Source organism: Triturus cristatus, chromosome 8, assembly GCF_964204655.1.
Source record: "Triturus cristatus chromosome 8, aTriCri1.1, whole genome shotgun sequence".
Taxonomy (NCBI): domain Eukaryota; kingdom Metazoa; phylum Chordata; class Amphibia; order Caudata; family Salamandridae; genus Triturus; species Triturus cristatus.
In genome coordinates, this window is record NC_140591.1 from 470033405 (window position 1) to 470056207 (window position 22803).

General features: G+C 41.4%; 1 pseudogene; it reads left to right on the forward strand.

The window, feature by feature from the left end:
* Positions 1–22803, forward strand: part of LOC146802357 (mucin-2-like) — a 127811-nt pseudogene that overhangs the window by 12222 nt on the left and 92786 nt on the right.

Genomic DNA, 22803 nt, shown 5'->3' on the forward strand with positions numbered 1-22803 from the left:
CGCAAGCCGCTGAATAAGCGTACTTTGATCCAGTTGCGGGTTGCTCCGACCCGTCAGTGTATATGACACAATGGTATTCCTCGATGGGGCGCATTGACAGAGAAGCAGGAAGAACAAATTCATACTCCAAACTCTCCTGAGCCTGCAACGCCGCGTCAAAGATGTATTCGACGTCAGGTGAAGCTAAGGAGGTCGCCCATTGTATCCACCTTGGATGCAAAGCCTTGGAATTCGTTACACTAGCTTTAGTGACTGCTTCGAGAGCAGGAAACGGTGTTACCACTAGCATGCGCTTTCCTTGTGATAGCGCTCGTTCTTTCAGGATCGCCATCTGAACTGCTGTCAAGACTTTTTCAACAGTGGAAAATCGCAGCTCAGCCGAAGTGTACAGATGAGACTTGTAAGCAATGGGGACTGTATCGCCCTCATTGAATGTTAAGTACGTGAAACCCTCCACGCCTGGAACAATTCTAATGACCAGGTTGGTGTGATTATCACAAGTTTTGAAATATTTAGCAGTAAAAAGATCAGTCTGCAAAGAATACAATGCAGATGAATGCTCAGGCAGCCAGCAAGATTTGGGAAAAGTTGGTTGTATCAAGGCTTGATACGCTGGGCATAATCAGGAATGTAGGAACGACCGAAATTCAGAAAGCCCAGCAATGATTGTAGTTTTTTCAGTGTCGTAGGGATACGAAGGCGTGCGCATTTCTCAAGGAAGTGCGGTGCCAAGCCTCGACCCTCATTATTGAGTTCGTACCCCAAGAATAGCACTGTGAATTCAGCAATGTGGGACTTCTTAAAGTTAAACTTGTAACCGAAGTCTGCAAACATAGTCACTATGTTATCCACACGAGCTAGGTGTGGAAGCAACTCGTCGTCAGTCAGATAGATGCCATCAACATACGAGTATGCCTCCGGGTCTACCATCTCCAAGAGAGAGACCACGCGAGCAGAAAAAACTCCAGGGCTGTTTTTATAGCCCATCGGGAGCCTCTTGAACAATTTTTGTTTTCCACCCGATGTAAATGCCGTCCACTCATAACTATGAGGGGCCAGGTTATGGCAATAAAAGCCATTGGATAAGTCGAGCGTGGTTTTGAAACGTTTTCTCACAAGACTATCGACAAGAGCCGAACTATGAGTATTTTGTACCGCACACGTCCGGCAGTGCGAGTTTAAGTGCCGGTAATCCAAAACTAGGCGGTACGACCCGTCAGGCTTTGTCACAGTGAATAAAGGATTATTCATGGGTGACACACATGTCTCAATCACTCCTTGATATTCCAATTGTTCAAGGATGGACGTGACGTGAGATCTTGCCTCGCGACGCATGGGGTATTGGGGTTGAGGCTGGGGATCGGACCGCAATGGAATCTCATGGTTGGGAGAACATTTATCCCAGCCAACCTGATTACGATACAACGCAGGTGCAAGCACCTGTGCCCACTCCCCGGCTAACCTATTAGACTCATGCGTGCCCAAAGGGAGGAAGAATGACTTCCTCTCCCCTTGGAGCGTCCAAAATGAAAGCCGGAGGCCAATCTTTCTCCGCCAAAAGAATATCATAGGTGGTCGTAAGATTATCCCAAAAAACCACTTTAATTTTGCGTTGTATGTCACCCTCAATATTAAGGACTATTTCAAATAATCTTTCTGGGGGAGCTACGTGAGTATCAGCAGTTTCAACTGTCACATAAATGTCAGTTGCTATCGCCTCCAGAAATGGACGCAATGCTTGCCGCACTACTGTAACTTCCGCCGCGCTGTCTAGCAGCGTTAGTGCCCATGTCAGGTTCCGAAGCTGTGTCCGTACCATCTGAGGCATTCCTCGCTGAGATTGCAGCAACTTTCTTTTTCTGAAACGGTGGACGTTGTCTGGCAGCGTCTTCCTGCTTGCCTTTACCGTCAGTCTGGCGGGGCTGGTCTCGACCTTGAGTTCCCCGTCCTCTCCCACGCTCTCCACCACCAGTATGAGAAATTGATGTGTCCTGTGAAGAACGAGGAGAGCGTTGTTCAGAAACCTGAAACCTATCAGGTGACTTAATACGAGTACGATCGCGCAAATCATAAGTGCGTTCACTATACGACTGTACGAGTGAGGCAGAACGAGAAACCTGTTTCTGGTGCTGTTTTTCTTGTTTTTTGGCTCGCCAACTTTGTTTCGGAAAGTTGGGCTTTTCGTCTTTTGTAGACTCACCTTAGTTTGCTGTACTACATTAGTAATTTTGATGGTGGGTTTCACGCCTAAGGCACTACGTCCAACTATCCTATAGGCTTTTGCAATAATTTTTGCGAACTCCCTGGGTCTGTCGGCTGCATCCACAAGTTCCAGCAAATTACCAACTTGGAACTGCATGGCATCTCCTTTGAGGTTGCCCATTACCATGGAACAAACCACATCGAAACTGTCGACAAGCCTCAGTCCTAACTCAATAGCTGCCTCCGCGCAATGATTGTCTTGGACTTTCTTGATGACGGAGGGTAGTACAGACATAGACGGAGTGCTGTAGCACTTCGAATAGGTCGCAGCAAAGACTTTGCCCCAATTGTCACAATCAATAATATCAGGGACCAGGTCCTTTGGCAAAGTAATGTTGAGTATCCTGTGTTTATCCACAGGAGTAGTGTTTGGAAACACGGCTTCCAATTGATAAAATTTTCCGCAAGCCAGTAAGGAAATTCATCCTTACTTAGGGGGTGCTTGCCGACAACCGCATTAACCATAACAGGGCTTATCACCACCGCGTGAAGGTGGTCAGCCCTGTGCCCAGCAACCGCAGGTGCTCCCACCTGCACTGTGCGTGACACATACTGCACTAAAGCCCTATGGACCGTAATCAGGGCTGTGTGTAGCGTTCGTAATTCACCCACTCCCACCATTAGGTAGCGGGGGTTTGGTGTATATCCGGCCAGTACCGACCAAGTGGCCCCTGCAATGGACAACGGGCCCATTCTCGCCGGTACGGCCTCATGGGGGAGGGCGCCATTAAACCAAATTGTATGCTGCCAAGCATAAATAGGTATTTCTAGCGTCCTATATGGGGCATAAACCGCAGGCACGGGCGTGGCTGTATATTCGTGGAACAATTTATCGTTTGTATCCACCTCCTCAAAGGTCACCCAAGAGTAAAACAACTCATAAGGGTAGGTGGCATCAGCACTTACCACAAAGACCACGGCCATCCCGTCATCAGGTACCCCATAAGCCCTCAAATGAGTGCGCAGAGGAACCCTACTATGAGCGGGAATATTGACCGCCATAAGGACACACTAAAGAGCAACAACGATATTTACAGTAGCACTTGGGCTCAAAAGTTTGTAACCTTTTTAATTATCAAGCTTGAAAGAACCTTTAGTCAAAACCCTAGGTAGGCTAAACCGTCACTCCCGTTCTCCGGAAATGAGAGTGAGGGTAGTTGTGGACTAAACAAGGGTAAACACCCAAAATATCGATTCCAAAATATCGACTGCCCAGAATATCGAAGTTAAAATATAGAGTGGACAGAATATCAACTCTACAAAATATAGATAGGTCAGAGTATCGAAATTGGGGTACAAAATATCGATTACCAAAATATAGACCTTAAAAATATCGAATACCATAATATCTATTTTTAAAATATAGATTACCATAATATCGATTTTTTTTGTGTGTTATGTATGGTAGTATATGTGTTAAAATGATGTATTATTGTTGTAATGTATGTTTAATTTATTTAAACAAATGAATGTTATGTAATTTAATTATTGCGTAATTTAATTCTGTAGCGGGTTTTGGGTTTATAGGGGAATAGGGTGGGAAGTAATTTAATTATGGTTAATTAAATGCTAATTATATTAATATGTTTTGATAATTAATTAATTGATAATTAATTATTAATTGGTAATTTATTTTTATTAATTGGTAATTAATTTATATTATTTGATTAATTGATAATTATGTTAATTGTATTTGTTATTAATAGGAGCGGGTTGTGGGTTTGTAGGGGAATTGGGTGGGAAGTAAATTAATTGTAATAAAGTAAATAATTAATTTTTTATTTATGTGTATTGATAATTAATTGATAATTAATTTTTAATTGGTAATACATTTGTATTAATGGGTAAATAATTTGTATGAATTGCAATTTTTTTTATTATTTGCAAAAATATTTTTATTAATTGATTAATTGATAATGTGAATTGTATTTTTTATAAATGAGAGTGGGTTGTGGGTTTGTAGGGGAATTTGGTGGGAAGTAAATTAATTGTAATAAAGTAAATATTAATTTTTTAATTTATATGTATTGATAATTGATAATTATTTTGTAATTGGTAATTAATTATTATTAATTGGTAATACATTTTGGTCAATTGATAAGTAATATTTTTAAATGGTAATTAATTGTTATTAATTGGTAATTATTTTTAATTAACTTTTTATCAGTATTGATAATTAATGTCATCTTATATTTAATTTAAATCATTACTTTCCCTACTTTTGCACTCTCTGGAGTGGGAATAGTAATTTTTACCTCTACGCTATCCAACGCTTTCCCTACTGTTGCACTGTTTGGAGTTGGAATAGTAATTTTTACCCCTACGCTATCAAACTTTTTCCCTACTGTTGCACTCACTGGAGTGGGAATAGTAATTTTTACACCTACGCTATCCAACGCTTTCCCTACTGTTGCCCTCTCTGGAGTGGGAATAGTAATTTTTACCCCTACGCTATCCAACCCTTTCCCTGCTGTTGCACTCTCTGCAGTGGGAATAGTAATTGTTACCCTCCCGCTATCCAACACTTTCCCTACTGTTGCACTCTCTGGAGTGGGAATAGTAATTGTTACCCTCCCACTATCCAACGCTTTCCCTACTGTTGCACTCACTGGAGTGGGAATAGTAATTTTTACCCCTGCGCTATCCAACGCTTTCCCTAGTGTTGCACTCTCTGGAGTGGGAATAGTAATTGTTACCCTCCCGCTATCCAACGCTTTCCCTACTGTTGCACTCTCTGGAGTGGGAATAATACGTTTTTAACTCTACGCTATCCAACGCTTTCCCTACTGTTGCATTGTTTGGAGTTGGAATAGTAATTTTTACCCCTACGCTATCCAACGTTTTCCCTACTGTTGCACTCACTGGAGTGGGAATAGTAATTTTTACCCCTACACTATCCAACACTTTCCCTACTGTTGCACTCACTGGAGTGGGAATAGTAATTTTTACCCCTGCGCTATCCAACGCTTTCCCTAGTGTTGCACTCTCTGGAGTGGGAATAGTAATTTTTACCTCTACGCTATCCAACGCTTTCCCTACTGTTGCACTCACTGGAGTGGGAATAGTAATTTTTACGCTCTCAGTATCCAACAAAATCTCATTTTTTAAATTACTTATATTATGTTTACATTTAAAGCTATTTTATATTATATTATGTATGTTTTTTGTTTTTTTAATATTTAATTAATTTTACATTATTTTTAATACATTTAAAAAATTCGATATTTTGGCTAACTATATTTTGACAGTCTATATTTTGGAATCGATATTTTAGTACTTACCTGTTTGTAGATAGGGAGTCGATATTCTGTCCCTTGATATTTTAGTGTCGATTTTTTGTATAGTCGATATTTTGTCCCTCGATATTTAGTCACTGAACCCTAAACAAGCACTACTAAGGCGTCTCAGATCATAAGACCAAACGTTAGGTGCGCCATGTTGCAGGGATTCTGCTTATGCACAGAACTATGCGCAGGAGACCAGGACCTCAGAGAATTGTGGTGTACCAGAAACTCCCCTCAGAACCAAGAACCCCTTATCCAAATAGCTTAGTATCCCATTCGTTAGCCTAGATCTAGCTAGGCGGTCCCAATGTATAGACAAACCAGAACAAGCGACTTAGATATTTCTCAGGAGTGGTGGGAATCCGAAATACCTGTTCGTATCTATTTGTCAGTCCACAACAGAATAATACAGACACGGTAAAGTTAAAAGAGTTTATTTTATAAACCTCGCGTCCTAAGATGCAGTACTTTGGCTAACACTAGCAGACAAATGATACAGATCAGAACCATAAACATTGTTACAATACCATATAAAATGAAAGGAGCAATCATACTAATAATGACAGTGGTATACAGCCACACTCCTTTCTCTAGAATCTAATACATTATTATTAGACTAATAGAAGGTCTCTTAGGCTAACAGGGGGACCCCATACCGTATAAATCAGCTTAGTAGAATCACATCAAAGGATCAGCTAGCTCTCTCATGCATCAGCTCTTCTGTTCGAATGAATGTAAAACCAAACTGTTCTGCAATATTAAAGACGCTTGTCCTTCAGATATTGGCAGCTGCATGTATGATATGTCTAAAAAGTGGTACGATCAATCTAATCACAACACTCTGTACCTTCTAGTGACCCAGACTCGTTGTTTACATGATGTACAGACCAAGGGCACATTTCACTGTTAAAAATGTGAAACAACAGTTTGTTATCCTGTAAGGCAAAGTCGAGTCAGCATTTCTAAAATGAATAACACATAACAACAGTGTCGTGTGCAGCGCAGCAGAAACGACAAGCTGGCTTGCTAATAATTAGCCTGGTTATGCTAACTTAGTGTTGTAAATAGGGCGTGGCTTAATCCATCCTACAGTATGTGCAATTCCTGAAATGACACCATGTTGCATAATTACACACTGTTCCCGGCAAACGTTTGCACTGAACACTCGGGAACAATGCAAATGACTAGAACAAGACCAGCTGTTCCTCCAGGCATTGTTTCTCGCACTTTTTTTGTTCAATGAGCAAAATGGGTCCTCACGTAAAATGTAGACATGAGGATGAATTTTGGCCTAAAACATAGCTCTAAATAATGGACCTGTGTTTCGCATAATTTTGCAAAGTTTTCTTGAATGTTTTTGCAACTGTACGAAAGGAAATTATGTGAATTTTGGCATTCCGATTAAAAGATTCCAAGGCTGCCAGCCACATCCAGAAAGTGATTTCCACTAAAAGCTTCATAGCAGAAAAACAAGACGATATCTTATTTAATAAAGATTTTAAAAATTACAACTACAAAGATAAAAACATAGGGCTATCCATTAAAATATTACAGCGAGTAAATTTACAGTTTGCAGTATATATACATTTACTTTCATTTCCAGCGATCAGAGAAGCCAGTTGGGAATAGAATACAAAGTTTGAATCTCTAACAAAAATGTAAACACCTCGGGCCCGATTCACAGAATTAACTTAAGACTAAATCCTAAACTTACTACTTTGTGGTATTCACAGAATGCACTTACTACTTTTGGTATTCACAGACTGCACTTACTACTTTTGGTACTCACAGAATGGATTTACGACTACTAACTTTACGTCCGCACTCGGGCCCGAAATTCCGGCCCGGAGGCGGAGCTTCTGGCCCGGAGGCGGAGCTTCTGGCCCGGAGGCGGGGCTTCCGGGCCGGAGATTTCGGCCATGGCTAAATCTCCGCCACCGGCCAGAATCCCCACCTCCAGGCCGGAAGCTCCGCCTCCGGCCCGGAAGCCCCGCCTCCGGGCCGGAAGCTCTGCCTCCGGGCCGGAATTTCCGGCCCGAGTGTGGACGTAGAGTTAGTAGTCGTAAATCCATTCTGTGAATACAAAAAGTAGTAAGTGCAGTCTGTGAATACCAAAAGTAGTAAGTGCATTCTGTGAATACCACAAAGTAGTAAGTTTAGGATTTAGTTTTAAGTTAATTCTGTGAATCGGGCCCCTCTATCCTCAAATCTTATCCACAGGCTGAAAGCTAATCCTTATAGGGAAAAACATAATCCTCTTCCAAAGAATATAACTCCAGGGCACTGGAGGGTTCCCTTACTAAATAACTCCAAGCCCTTCTTTTACATTCAATTAGGCCTGAATGTTTTTAAGTGTGTTCGGGACATTCCAATGCTCAATAAAACCAAAATTGCTTTACTTAAATGCATGAACAATAATACATCTTTCATGTTCTGGTAAGTAACATAATCAATAACACTATAATCAACCGTATAGCGTATGTCAAATGTGTACCCACTTGAGTGACCATACAAATTCACTAAGTGGAGACCCGAAACATCTTCAGGTACAGCACAAGTTAATGAGGTAACAATCCCAGAGCAACCCTAATTCACCAACATTCAAAATGTCCTTGTATCATCAGGTTCAAATCCTTTGTTCATTATGCCCCACAACGATAACATTTATGTTTTTCCTAATGTAGGTAAAATACTGTTTTCCTTTAGCAAATTGAGATCAGAATGTGTCACAAAGCCAGATGACTGGTTTACTAAGTTTTGTTTTATCTCAATTTATTCTTCTTTGATTGATATGTCTCATCGAGCAACCCATGGTGACTTCAAGGAGCCAAACTCGGGTTAAAGTTTTGGTTCTTCTATACAGGCTCTACCTTATTTAAAAATGTGCTATTCAAGGCATGCTTATCCTCTGTATACACATACTCTGTTATAGGTAATAATGTTTAAAATTGGAACAAGAGAGTTGAATGCATTGTGTCTAATTCCCAAAGGTACTCAACTATTATGGGAAGAACACAAATATCTGGTGGTGATGCAAAAAGAGAAAAGGCAATATAGATTGGTCAATTATCACTAGGTTCTTCTGTAGTCTTCAAGTTCTGTAATGCTTGTCTGGTTTGGTTGGGCTGTGCTCATACCTTCCCTTGTATCAGAAATCGCTAGGCATCTCACTACCTCTCGCTCATCTTGCTTCATCCAGTTCTTCCAGAACCTCAGTCGTTAGATGCTGTGTCCTGCTGTCATTTCACAAGAAACAAATGAGACAGAGCAAGGAGTAAGGAGCAAGGAACAAGGAGCTGGGAGTCTCACATGAGGCTCTCAGGAGGCACACAGGTATAGAGACAGGAAAGTCAGGTGCATCCTGTCCTGCCAAGTTTTGTCCCTATTTGACTCATCCCAAGAAGTGTTCGGTACACAGGTCGTTCAACTGTACCCCCTTGTCGTGGTGACGAGGAGGGAGGGGCATGCAGCACGTCGCTCTCTGTCTGCCTGAACACTAGTTCTTCGGGTCTCCATTGAGGACTCTATTGTAGCTCATTTTGGGGTCTTCAGTATAGGATCAATTCGGACACCACAATCGATGCCTTACTTTTGGTGCCATGCATTTATATGAGTGTATTACCCATGTGTTACTTGTGTAGAACAACCATGACATAACGGGGTTAAGAAGGCAGCATAGTGCAACGAGGTAAGGTGAGTCAAATTCAAACTTATGGACATTGAGACCATATTTCAGTATACAGCTTGATAAACAGAACTTAATATATGCCTGTTGATACACCGACCCTTAGAACCATTTACCTAGTCATTGACTTATTCTATTCAATTGACCGTCCATTCTCTAACAAGGTGGTTAATTAAGTTGTACTGGATGGAATTAACATTCTACTTTAGTGAACCAAGTGAACTAAGTGGGCTAGCAAATTTTCTAATTAACTGTGTCACACTGAAGTCGTAACTATTAAACCGTTAAAGACGTTTAAAAATAGGTGTAAAAAGTGGCCAAGACTACTCTGTTGTTTGACATTATTCATTACTGTTGGAAACTGGGTCACTGGTTGAGGGTGGTCAAACCCATCTCAAGCAGCAACCACAAATCTTCTCAGGATGAAACACAAGCAAACCCCAAATTAGCCTATGCTTAACCCTCTGGTAAGTTGGCACAACAACAGTCAGGCTTAACTTAGAGACAATGTGTAAAGAATTTATGCAGCACTACAAACATCAATGAAGTGGAAATATAACACAAGAACAATCCCACACCATTTTAGACAAATAGAGTAATATGTAATAAAACAATTTGAGGCCAAACCAACAAAAATCAGGATACAGTTTTAAGGCACTAATGATTAAGAGAAGAAAATGCCAATTTTATAAAAGTAGTTGCACAAACACAAGGGAGACCCAAAGATCTGAGGACCAAAGGTAGCATGTGTTTTAAGGAACATGGCTCCCTAAACATTAGATAAAGAAGTGATTTTCTGGGAACATAAATAATGCCCAGGAAAAATCCAACCAACAGCTAAAACAAAATGTTATTATTGTATCTAGAGTGAAACCTGATTTTTACGCACTTGGTTGTCATTTATCTTTAATCCGTCTTATAGAGCTAACTGGCCCTGACCCCCTGCACATTTTTTATTACTTTGTCGCATTGGGTTATGACCTGGTTTTCTGGGGATGTTTTCATTAATGTTTAATATTTACTATTATAGGTATGGGGAAGATTCACTTCAATGAGAAACGTCCACCAGATTGCACAGCACCCAAGTTCTACTTCAACTGTTCCAGTGCTCCTGAAGGCATACCAGGATCGAATGTCATAACAAATGCCATAACTTGGATGTGATGTGTGACAGCGTGCATTGCATCTCTGGGTGCATGTAACCTGCAGATCTGGTGATGAATGATCAAGGAGATAGCATAAAGGAACTTGAGTGTACATGTACTAGAAACTGAATTTCTTACCAAAGAGGGGAAAGCATCACTGTAGGCTGCAACACTTGCAAATGTAGTAGAGGAAAGTGGAACTGCACACAAAAAGAAGTACTAGGAACATGTGTCCTGTACAGAGAAGGGCACTACATCACTTTTGACAACAGGCATTATGTTTATAATGGTAATAAATTGGCTCAGGACTTTTGTGACTCCATTGGAATTTTTCGAGTGATTACTGAAAATGTTCCCTGTGGCACTCTTGGGACCACCTGCTCTAAATCCATTAAAGTATATGTTGGGAGCTGCCTCCTGATTTGAAGTGGAAACCACTGCAAAGTGGCTGTGTGTAAAATTGAACAGGTACCATACAATGCATGAGAGCATGTCATCTTTCTGGTGATTGACGTTGGCACTGGGTTGATTCTTTTTTGAGACAAGAAAACCAGAATTACCATCAAACTGACCAGTGATTACAAGGACAAAGTTTGTGGTCTCTGTGTGAACTATGCTGATGACAAAAACAATGGCTTCAGCACCATGAGCCAGGTCACTGGGGGAACTGCATTGGTATTCAGAAACAGCTAGAAGATTTCTCCAAACTGCCCAGATGCAAACAATGTCCCAGATACATGCCTCATCAACCCTAAGCCGGATCCTGCAGCCCTGAAAGGCTGTGGAATCATTATCAGTGATGTGTTTGCTGCCATTCCCTCTCAGGTGGACGCAATTCATTATTATGATGCCTGTGCAAGTCCCACATGTACCTGCAACACTGGTAGAGACTGTGACTGCTTCTGCACTGTGGTTGCTGCTTATGCTGAGGGCTGCAATAAGGCTTGTATTCACTGAAGAACACCTGAACTGTGGCCTCTATTTTGTGATTACTACAACCAAAGATATGAAGGGTGTGACTGGCACTAAAAGCCTTGTGGAGCCCCATGCATGAGAGACATGCCACAACCCTAGTGGACAGGGCTTCCACAATTTACCAGGCTTAGAAGGCTGCTACCCTAACTGTCCCACAGACAAAACGTAAATTGAAGAGAACAGCAAGGAGCTATACACATCAGTGTAGTTGTTACGTTGTTGATGGAAACTATTACAATATCGGAAATCAGCTAGATATATGCGAGAGCTGCCTCAACTGTTTCTGTACAGTGAAAGGCACTACATGCAACTATTATGCGGAAGCTAGGTACTGAGATTACTGTATATAAACATACATCTGCTGTACAGTCCTCTGAACACCAAAATTGCTTTTTTGAATTATGTTTGGTATTTTTCTTTAAGTATTAGTTTTGTTAATGAATTTACTCTGTATACATATTTAACCCTCAACAAGAACCTCAAAATGCATAAGCACATCAGTGCCTCCACCAAAGAAGCTAATCACCAAAGGAACATTCTAAGAATATTAAAATCCTTCCTCCCCCAACAACTTCAAACATGCAGTGCAAGCCCCAGTGATTCCAAGGTTAGACTATGGAACTGCAACCCTCTCTGGATTGCCCATATCCAAACTGGCTCCTCTAGGGGCCTCGCTCCACTTTGCAGCAAGGCTCATCGCCGGCTCAAAAAGAAACAACCAAATCACCCCGATCTGAAATCCCCTAACTGGCTTGCTTACAAAGCAAGAATCCAGCAAAAAATTGCCTGCATGACACATAAAGCCCTCCTCTTCAAAGCCCCTTGGTATCTTGCTCAGAAGCTTGATATTTCTGAATGCTTACATTCAAACCTTCTCTGGGATTACCCCGAAAATATGGAACTCTTTGCCCCCTGAAGTCAGAATGAGTCCTTAAACCGTGTCCTTAAAAAAAAGTAAATGTACTGCTTATGAACACATTTCTTCCCTAGCTCCTAAGATATCCATCCCGATTCTTCAATCACACTCACGCCTACTTCCAACCTGCTACTTTAGGGTTTTTGACTTATCAGTTCTGACTTTACCCTCGACATTGCCTGATCAAGCAGTTTTCCTGACTCTGATATTTTTGCTTTTCTACTAATTTATCTCAGCTGCTCTCTGCACATTGTAAATCTTACCCTTTGGCACTAACTTATCTTGTATTTCTGCTCGAATATGTTATCATGGTTATTATTGCTCTGCTCTCTGTGAGTTTGTAAAGCGCTCTTATACCCGCAAAGGTCATGTTCACGCTATAAAAAAAAAACTTTCAAAATAATAATAAATAAAAGTAATAAATAAGTGTAGGCCTTCAGTTGAGTAGTGTGTTTTCTTTTTATGGTATATCTTCTAACTTGAATTACACAGACATATTTAATTTATTTTGACGCATTGTTCAACTTTCTATAGAGAGCCACCGGACCTCATTTACCAAGCTATTTCGGATATACTGGGTTGCACCAGGCCACGATTTTGGGGTCTGGTAATTCTTCTTGCCATTTAGTCTACTTTACATACAATGGTCATAGGTATGTAGATTTATTTTCTTCTAGGATGCCTGACCTTTATGGCGGTTTTACTTAGTCGTAAATTTCCGACAATTCTTTCTCCAGATTCCCCATTACATTACCATTAAAGAGGATCATACTTGGAAGGAGTGCTACGCCAGTTTGGCATTACAATCTAGTTGTTTATTCTTGATCCACATGGTTTATTTATTAATTAATTCATTTATAAAGTTTATATAGCGCGAACAAGATCCCGAAGGATATCAGAGCGCTTCACAAAAGGATGGCAGTAAGGACAAAGGGTTCAAAGGCAAATAATACAATAACTGGTACATAGCAGGCTAGGAGGGGGTCAAATGACGAGGTAAATGAGAGAAGCATCCAATGAAGGTCTAACGGTTGTAGGCTCTGTGACTTAGAGCAGATGATCCTAACCCATTTCAGGTAAGAACTTGTTCATAAGTAATCTTTTGTCTTTCAATTTGAAAGCAACCGTGGAGGAGATTCTGCGTACTTCCGGTGGAAGAGAGTTCCAGATCTTCGGGGCAGCGCCAGAGAAGGCTCGGTGGCAGGTTCTCTTTTTGCTAAAGATGTGTGGTTTCAAGAGGAAAGTGTTAGCACTTCTTGAGGGTCTACCACCACCAGATAATTCAAACTTTTGCGCTAGATAACTGGTGGTTTTGAGGTGGAGGACTTTGTGCGCCAGACAAGCAATCTTTAGTTGAATATGAGCTTCGTAGAGCAACCATTTCAGGGATTCTAGTAATGGGGATATGTGTGCATTTCTTTTGGTGCATGTAACCAGTCTAGTCGCCGTGTTCAGTGATGCCATTAGTGGAGCCAAGGTATATTTGGGGAGACCACAGAGCGTAGCGCTGCCATAGTCTAGTCTTGGCAACACAAGTGCTTGGATCACCTGCTTGAAATCAGTTTTTGGAAGGAATGGTTTGATATTTCTGAATATCCTCATCAAGTGATTAGCTCCCTTACACACTTTGCTGATATGATTTTTCATGTTCAGATGCTTGTCCAGTGTGATTCCGAGAGATTTGGCTGAGTCTATGATGGGGGGGAGCAGTTGAAGGCAGTAAGGTGATTCAACCAGAGGTCTACCTTGAGGATGTGGTTCGGAGGAGATATGAGAAGGAATTCTGGATTGGAGGTGTTGAGTAGGAGGTGGTTCTCGGTTAACCAGTTTTGAGTAGACGTTAGGGTCGTGTTGAGTGAGATGATGATATCCGGGGAGGAGATTTTCAAATAAAGTTGCGTATCGTCCGCCTACATATGGAAGAGAATTTTTGTGGAATTTAGTGTATTAGCTAATGGTTCCAAGAACAGGTTGAAGAGGATAGGAGATAGGGTGGACTCTTGGGGGACTCCCATGAGTACTGGAGAGGGCTGGGAGAGGGAATAGTTTGCCTTGACTCTTTATGACCTGTGGTGGAGGAAGGACGAGAACCATTGTAACCCCAGACCAGAGGAGGCCATCCTGTTCTTCTGAATGGATAGCAGGTTGTCGTGCTTGACCGTGTCGAAGGCGGAGGAAAGGTCAAGGAGGATTAGGAGGCAGGATTCAGTGCTATGTCCACTCTGAAAGTCAGATTGATGCTGGTCTAGGAGATGGAAATTCTCTATGTGTATAGTTGGGATTGGACGCATTTTTCTAGGAGTTTGGCTAGGTTGGGGATTTTGGAGATAGGGCGGAAGTTGTTAAAGTCAGCCCTATCTGCATTAGTTTTAAAAAAAATATGTTATACCTGAGCTGCTTTTGGGCTGCCTGGGATTGTGCCTTGAGACAATGAAGCATTTACAATCTTAGTCCAGGTGAGGATGAGGACATTCTTGATTTCTTTGAAGATGGAAGGAGGCAACGGGTCACTGAAGTGATTTAATGGGTTGATACTCTGAAGAATCTTGTTGATGTCTTTTTTACTGGAGGGAGTAAAAGTGCCCCATGATGCATTTTTCTTGGTCTTCAAGCTGATAGGTTTGAGCTTCTCTAATAGGTCAGGAGGTGGTGCGGACCCAGAGGATGGCAGTACAGCCTTCTTAGAAGCGAGTTCAATGTTGATGTTTCTTGATTTCTCAGAGAAGAAAGCACCCAGTTTGTCGCATGAGGGTGGGCTGCCTCCAGAATCAGAGTGGTTTGTAGCTACCACTGATTGCTGTTTAACCAGTTCAAAAAGTTTCTTGGGGCGGTTACGGCTTGATCAAGTTGGTATCTGAAGTAATCTGCCTTAGCGCTCTTGATTTATTTGTTGTAGGAGCTCCTAACATCTCTAAGGAGTTTTAGTTGGTCCGAGGAGGGTTTGGATCTCCAGGATCATTCAACTACCCGAGTTTAAGTTGTCATTGAACAACGGTTTGGATATTTTTGTTGAGGCATTTATTTGTTGGAGTGGTGCAATGTCATCCATGATGTTAGAGATGGTAGAGTTGTAAAAGTCAGTGAGTAACTGAACCTCAATCAAGTCAGCTTTGGAGGAGAGGGCAGATTTACATTGGGCTGCCAGTTGATCTGAATTGATAGATCTGAGGTCCCTTTTCCAGATCTTTGATTTCAATGGATGAGCCATCCTTATAGACAACTCCCTGTTAATATAAAACAGGATGCAGTGGTGGTTGGACCAATTGCAGGGGGTAATGGTATCCAGTGTGATGGTCTGACTTTTAGAGATGATGAGATCTAGAATTTCTCCTTTATTATGAGTTGGCCGGTCACAATGTTGAATCAACTCTTGATCACTTAAGAATGATTTAAGGCAAGTAACAGCGTGGTCATTGGGGTTAGACCAGTGAAGGTTGAAATTACCGAGGAAGATTTGGGACAATACCAAGTCGGCATTGGTTGGTTTGCTTTTTACGCCCTGAGTATCACCATAGTTTGTGAACCTTCATATTAAATGTGTCGACACCGGCAGGGTGATTGCTAGAATCACAGTAATGCAGAGGACGCACGTGATTGGTCATGGTGCAGTATTGCATGTGGCTGCCCCACACCCGGAGATATCACACTGATAGGCATGTTAGGTGAGATCGGACATGTGTCTGAGCATTTATTTTTTGCATGGACCTTTCACTACTCCTCAGATTGATATAACCTTTTTATTCATTATTATTTTTCTCTTTTCTTCTCTCTCTTTCTCTCTTGCCTCATGTCCTTCACCTCCCCCTTACTGTTTTTTTTTTTACAGGTACTTAGTTTGATTTTCTTTTTCTTACATTGATTTATGCATCCAGGCAAACAATGTGTTGTCCTGATGATGATCCCAAATTTCAGTTGATCAAAATGCCATTGACTTAATCACTCTGTCCCACTGGATTATGAACAATTTATTTACGGGTACAGTTGTGCTGTGTTTTATGAAAATGTGCCTTTGATTCTGTAAAGTCTTCATGTTGCTATCTGTTCTTTTGCCTGTGGATTACTTTGATACATGTTCAAGTTCACTCTGCTGTTGTAACCACTCTTATAAATCAGGTTTTACTCTTGATATAATCATAAAATATAGATTTAGCTGTTGATTGGGCATTTCCTGGGTATTATTTATGTTCCTAGAATATTACTTCTTTATCTAATGTTTAGGGACCCATGTTCCTTAAAACTTTCTGAAGTGTCATTTTCAGGATTATGACCTAAAATCCAGCTTTACCATTAAAGACAGTTTTTCATTACATTTCTTTATAGACCAGACTGGACACTCCTATTTGCTCCTGGGTGATGCCAGATATCACTTATTATAGCAATAACCCAATGTTATCCTATGGGGGAGGTAGGCCTAACAATAGTGAAAATGAAGTTAGGAGTGTTCTACTACCAGGGCATGTGAAACCTTAAAGTAACTATATCCAATTTTTTTAATGCACTGCACCCCTACCCTGTGGGCAATTTAGGGCCTACCCTAGAAATGACATATAAATCAATCAGGCGTTTGTTAAGCGCGACTGCTCACATGTAAGGGTCTCAAGATGCTGAGGGTAGGGGGGGTGCAGGTTCCAGTCCATTAAGGAGGGGGCTGTCGAAGAACCAGGTTTTGAGGTTTCTTGCGAAGATGGGAAGCGATGTTGTCTGTCGGAGGTGGAGCAGAAGGGTGTTCCAGGCTCTGGCCGCGATGAAGGAGAAGGAGCGGCCTCCCGATCTGGTCTTTCTGGTGCGGGGGACCCCGGCATAGGAGAGCTGAGCTGATCGTAGGGTCCTTTGGTGTGCGTGGAATTTGAGTCAGCAGTTCAGGTATGCTGGTACGGTGTAGTGTATGGCCTTGTGTGCGTGGGTGAGCATCTTGAAGGTGACTCTGGCCTCGATGGGTAGCCAGTGGAGTGTGCACAGGTGCTGGGACATGTGGCAGTGTCTTGGCAGGTTCAGGACCAGTCTTGCAGCGGCGTTCTGGATGTTCTGTAGCTTGCGGGTGAGGTTACGGTTTATTCCCGCGTAAAGTGCGTTGCCGTAGTCGAGTCTGCTGGTGACCAGGGCGTGAGTGATGGTCTTTCTGTGTTCGAGGGGGATCCATTTGAAAGTCTTACGTAGGAGGTGGAGGGAGGACAAGACTGAGTTGATCTGGCGCTCCATTTTGAGCTCGGAGTCCAGGATGAGTCCCAGGTTGCGTGCGTGGTTCATGGGGGTGGGTGGGTTTCCGAGAGCGGGGGGCCACCAGGTGTCATTCCAGGCGTCGGGGTTTGGGGCCATGATGAGTACTTCTGTCTTGCTGGTGTTTAGTTGGAATGGAATGGTGAGCAAAAAAACGATGGATTTAGGCCCAGATCTCTGTACTGGGGTGAATGTATGACATAGTTCTGCATTCTGTCCATCAACTGTTGTTTTTGCATTTATCACCCCGAGTGGGAAGGCTATGCCGAGACATGGGTCCCGTGCTCTCCATGCCACTGGAATCAAGCTATCCTGGCTGAAGAGGGGTGAAACCCCGAAACCGGTCCTAGGATGCTTGTTTCTAGTCCAGGGAGGACCTGGCTTGGCAGCTCGGGCTGGACAGTTCCCATGAGGCACAAGATTAAGACTGATTTGCATATGGCTGGGTTCAAACTGGAACGGCATGGTGAGCAAAAAAACTATGGATTTAGGCCGAGATCTCTGTACTGGGGTGAATGTATGACATTGTTCAGCATTCTGTCCATCAACTGTTGTTTTTGCAGGTGTTTAGTTGTAGGCAGCTGTTTTTCATCCATTTGGTGATGGCTTCCATGCCTTCTCGAAAGTTGTGTCTGGCGGGTTTGGGTTCGTTGGATAGGGAGAGGATGAGGTGGGTGTCGTCTGCATATGACACAAGTCTGTAGGTTCTGACGATCGGTGCGAGGGGAGCCATGTATATGTTGAAGAGCGTAGGGCTGAGGGAGGACCCCTGAGGGACTCCGCAGGTGGTCGGTATAGGGTCTGAGAGATAAGGAGGGAGTCTGACCCGCTGCGTTCTGCCGGAGAGAACGGAGCGGATCCATTCTACGGCCTTGTCCTGGATCCCTGCGTCTAGGAGTCTGCATATTAGGGTGCGGTGAGAGACTGTGTTGAACACCGCTGAGAGGTTGAGGAGGATGAGGGCTACTGTTTCTCCTTTGTCCAGTAGGGTGCGGATGTTGTCTGTTGTGGCGAGGAGGGCGGTTTCCGTACTGTGTTTTTTTCTGAGCCGGATTTGGAGGAGTTGAGAATGTCGTGCTCTTCGATGAATGTGGCGAGTTGGCTGTTGATGGCTTTCCTGATGACTTTCACTGGGAACGGGAGCAGGGATGTGTATGTATTAAAAAAGGAGGTTTAGGCCTGGCAAAAGGTTTTTTTCGTCAGGTCAAAATAACAGTTTTAAAATGCATACTCAGGCTGTACTGGCAGGCCTGAAACATGTTTCAAAGGGCTACTTACGTAGAAGGCATAATTAGCACTACAGGCCTATTAATAGCATTTAATTTACAAGCCCTGGGTGCATACAGTACCAAATTACTAGGGACATACAAGCAAATGAAATGTTACATTTAGCATTGGTTTGCACTGATAAAGTGAGCAGAGTCTTAACAGCCAACAAAAACGGTTTTAGAAAAGAGGAGGGTGAATGCAAAAGGTCTGGGGATGACTCTGTAGAACGGGACAAGTCCAACAATCACCTATAATCTAGGAGTGTTCACACTAGATAGCAGGGTAATGCCAACTGTCCGACCGAGAGTGAGGATGCAGACCTGATTGCAGAAAGTGGGATCAATAACCAATAACACATGTAACTTAAAGAGCAATCAATTATTAAATGCTTAGATCCATAAACACATCCCAAAATGGAAAGACCCAGCCAAGACTAACATACTACATGTGGAAAAACAATCACTACCATCGCTCACGTAATGACTCCGGATCATATTACTCCTTCGTTTGGGTCAGTGTCAGAGTCCAATTCTTAATATGGCCATGACTCATCAAATATAATACACAAGGATGAATCTAAAGTAAGGCAGTAAAAAAATGGAGTAAATGAACATGAACAAATCATGTTACAGTAAACATTACAGCAAACACATCCTCTGCCCTATGACATTAGTACCCTTTACACCAATCCGGGCCGGTGAAGGCCTAAAAGACCTGCTGTCCCCAATCGCCTTTCTCTTTCTTTGCCAGAATCCTAGCCAAAACAGAACCATAAAGTTTTCAACAAATGACGATCCAGAAAATCCCTACAAAACGTCAACCAACTGATCGTCTCCCTGCTTTGTGAAGTATGCCACCCGTTTGCCTCCTGCAACTGGAATCTGAATCTTTCAGAAAGAACTGGAACATCTCATCAATGGCAATGCCCAGAACTCTGGCATTTAACCTGGTTTGCCGTCCAAACTTGTCCAGCTCCTGGGGAAAGGGATTGCACTGGGTGGACTTTACAGAGGCGTTTGGCAGAAGATAGGCGGGCATGTCCCTTACTCGCCTTCCTGGCACAGTCACTGACTAGCTTGGCCTGACCTAAGCTCAGCCGGACCCACCCCTTCTTCACAGATGGCTGTTCGACTACCACAACTTTGGGCCGGCTGGCAACAGTTTAGCATGCCGCTCCCCCCGCGTAAGCCAGTATATTTCACTGAGCTGGATAATATTATTTCCAGTAATTCACCCTCTTGAAAGTAGCCTAGAGCTGAAACATCAGTACCATAGATCACGCTAATAATTTGTAACCTTTCTTTGAAAAATAGATGAAAATGCCAATAAACATTTTGATGAAACCCCACTGCAGTATACAGTGTTAACAGTCATAGGAGCAATCACCACTATAGTGACAAAAATATCAGAGGCATTAATAAGTAAAGCTGGTCATATGAAGAAGCAATCAACTATTTTTACTGCATTGGCCTGTGACTTAAGTATGATTTTAGAAAACACATGCAAATAAAACTGTCTTTAGAATTTGCTTACCTTATTCATCGACAACATTTCAAGTAACCTGAGGATGTCTGATGTATTTGATTTGATTTGGTTGCTTCCAATAAAAATAGGACACCTAATAGGAGAATCAAAAATGGCTCAATAAATACCACAACCATCTCAATTACCAGCACACCTGTCAATCTATCTGCAGAAAAATTTCTTCTGCCAGTAAATCAAGATGACAATATTCATCCAGCTGCTCCTGTAAGTAAACTCTATTTCAATACTCACGTTGCAGCAAACACGGTAAACATCTCATTCAACGCATCGTTTGACTGATATTTAGAAACCAGATTTTGAGTTGAATGCTGTTAACCAAAATACATGATGTTCAGCAGCTGATAACCAACAAGGCAGTTTAGAAATCAATGAAGAAGAACTAGGGAAGATAATAACCAAAACTCCCCATGATATGAGAACCAATGATCCTAACTTTATCCCCCACGAAGTCCCAGTTAAGTACCATTTTCAACATTCTTAAGTAAAAGTAAAAGATTGAAGAAAATGAGTGAATTAAATAAGAAAATCAACAAGAATTTATGCAGAAACAATAGAAAAAATAGCTACATTTTCTATTTTTCATCAGGAGACAAAAGAGCAAAAAAGGTGAAGAACCAAATGAAAACAATGCAAAACACCAGTGATCAGCACTAATTGAGCAGTCTTCGCAATGTAGTGACTCAATAATTCAACTTGCAACAAAACTAACAACAGTACCTAAAACCCAATAATGATATAGCACCAACATCAAACACTTTGAAAACTTTGAATGAACCATTCCCAAATCTGAAGGGGTAAAATCTCATCATCTATGTTTTCAGTCAATTATAGAAAACCTAAAGAAGAAAGTTGTCGAAGGTCTTAATAATATTGCTAAATCTCTAACATAGATTAAAGACCTGAATCAGACAACTAGACCTTCAGCTCCTGCTGATACCCATATCCAGCAAAAAATTACGTAAACATTATAGCCTCATAGGCATGAATTTACTCAAGGTTTGGATGACTCATCAATTTAGAATCTGAATCCTTATCATTATACAACAACAGATTCATTGATACCCAAATGACTGTGTAAAGGTTATCAATAAAAAAGATACAAGCCATTTACAACATTGACTGTTCAATTAGAACCACCAAACTTTAAACTAGGTAAAAATAACTTTTCAGCTCTACCTTCTACCGACCTATCAATCAGAAGGTGTAAATAATTGTTTAAATTGTCAGCAAATGCTAGAAAATACTTGGACAATAGCCAGAATTAGTCATCTCAATACACAAGATCTTTTAAGCATAGACTTTATTGCAGCAATTAACAAAATAAAAAACTGATTCGTATAGCATAGTCTAGTTCTGAATGGCTAAACAAGATCCACTCTAGGCATCAGACACCAGCTGATTGGGGGATATATATTCAATCAATACCCATTCAAAAATACATCTTGCTATTAAGACGTGGAAGCACACACTCAACCCATACCTCCTAGGACAATCTTAGAGAAGCAAAACACCAGTTTAAAGGACCAGACAATTTGATGCCGAATGAAACTGATAACTTAAAAGTAATGTTTCAAAATGACAACAACAAAAATTTGTACTCCATGTCTTTAATAGAAAAAGAGTAAGTACTCAACTGAACTTTAATAATCATTGGTCAACCTTACACAACTGAAGGAGGAGAACAACCTTGCTCCTAAACCCACAATTCCAAGCACTACCACACAGAGACAAAACATGTTGATCTATTCTTGGAACATAGCTGCTATTGAAAAATTTTTGAGTTAGGAAACTCTCCAAATAAGTCTAACATTATCTGCCTTTATGAATCATGGTGGACTTCAAACTACACTTAAAACAACAATACCAACCTCGAACTGCCTGCAACAAACTTCAAAAGGGCGCCCAAGTGGTGGCTTTAATAAGTAACTAAATAGATTTGGAAGGAACCATAGTAGAAACATTATTGGCTCACTTTCTAGAGACACCTCTAAAAATTGTAAATGTCTACTTTACACCAATACTTAGAAAACTACAATAATTACCTCCACTCTAAATAAACCTTTGCATATCACTGACTCTAATTCTCATCTAAAAATACTAATAAAAGGAGATTATGTGCTTGCTACCAACGCAAATTACTGTTAACATAATTGTTTGCTTGATCTTCACTGCAATATTCCCCCAGTACAGATTAATGTTAATCATCCTTAAATTACAAGGAAAACAATCTATACCTTTTTTAATAACTTGGGAATAAGAATATTAAATGGTAGCGCTATCCAAGAGTGTCCTGCTAGCTCAGCATTTATGTCAAACAGTGCAAGCTCAACTATCGACTTTAGACTCTTGCAGGAGATTTCCAAGACTTTGACAAATTCGAAATCTTTATGAGAAAAGAGGGTGACTACAATCCTCAACATATTTATCTCTGGCTGGTAAACTGCTTTACAATAATGCTAATCATTTAGCACAGAAAAAGTACATCATTTCTTCTGATCGTAAGAT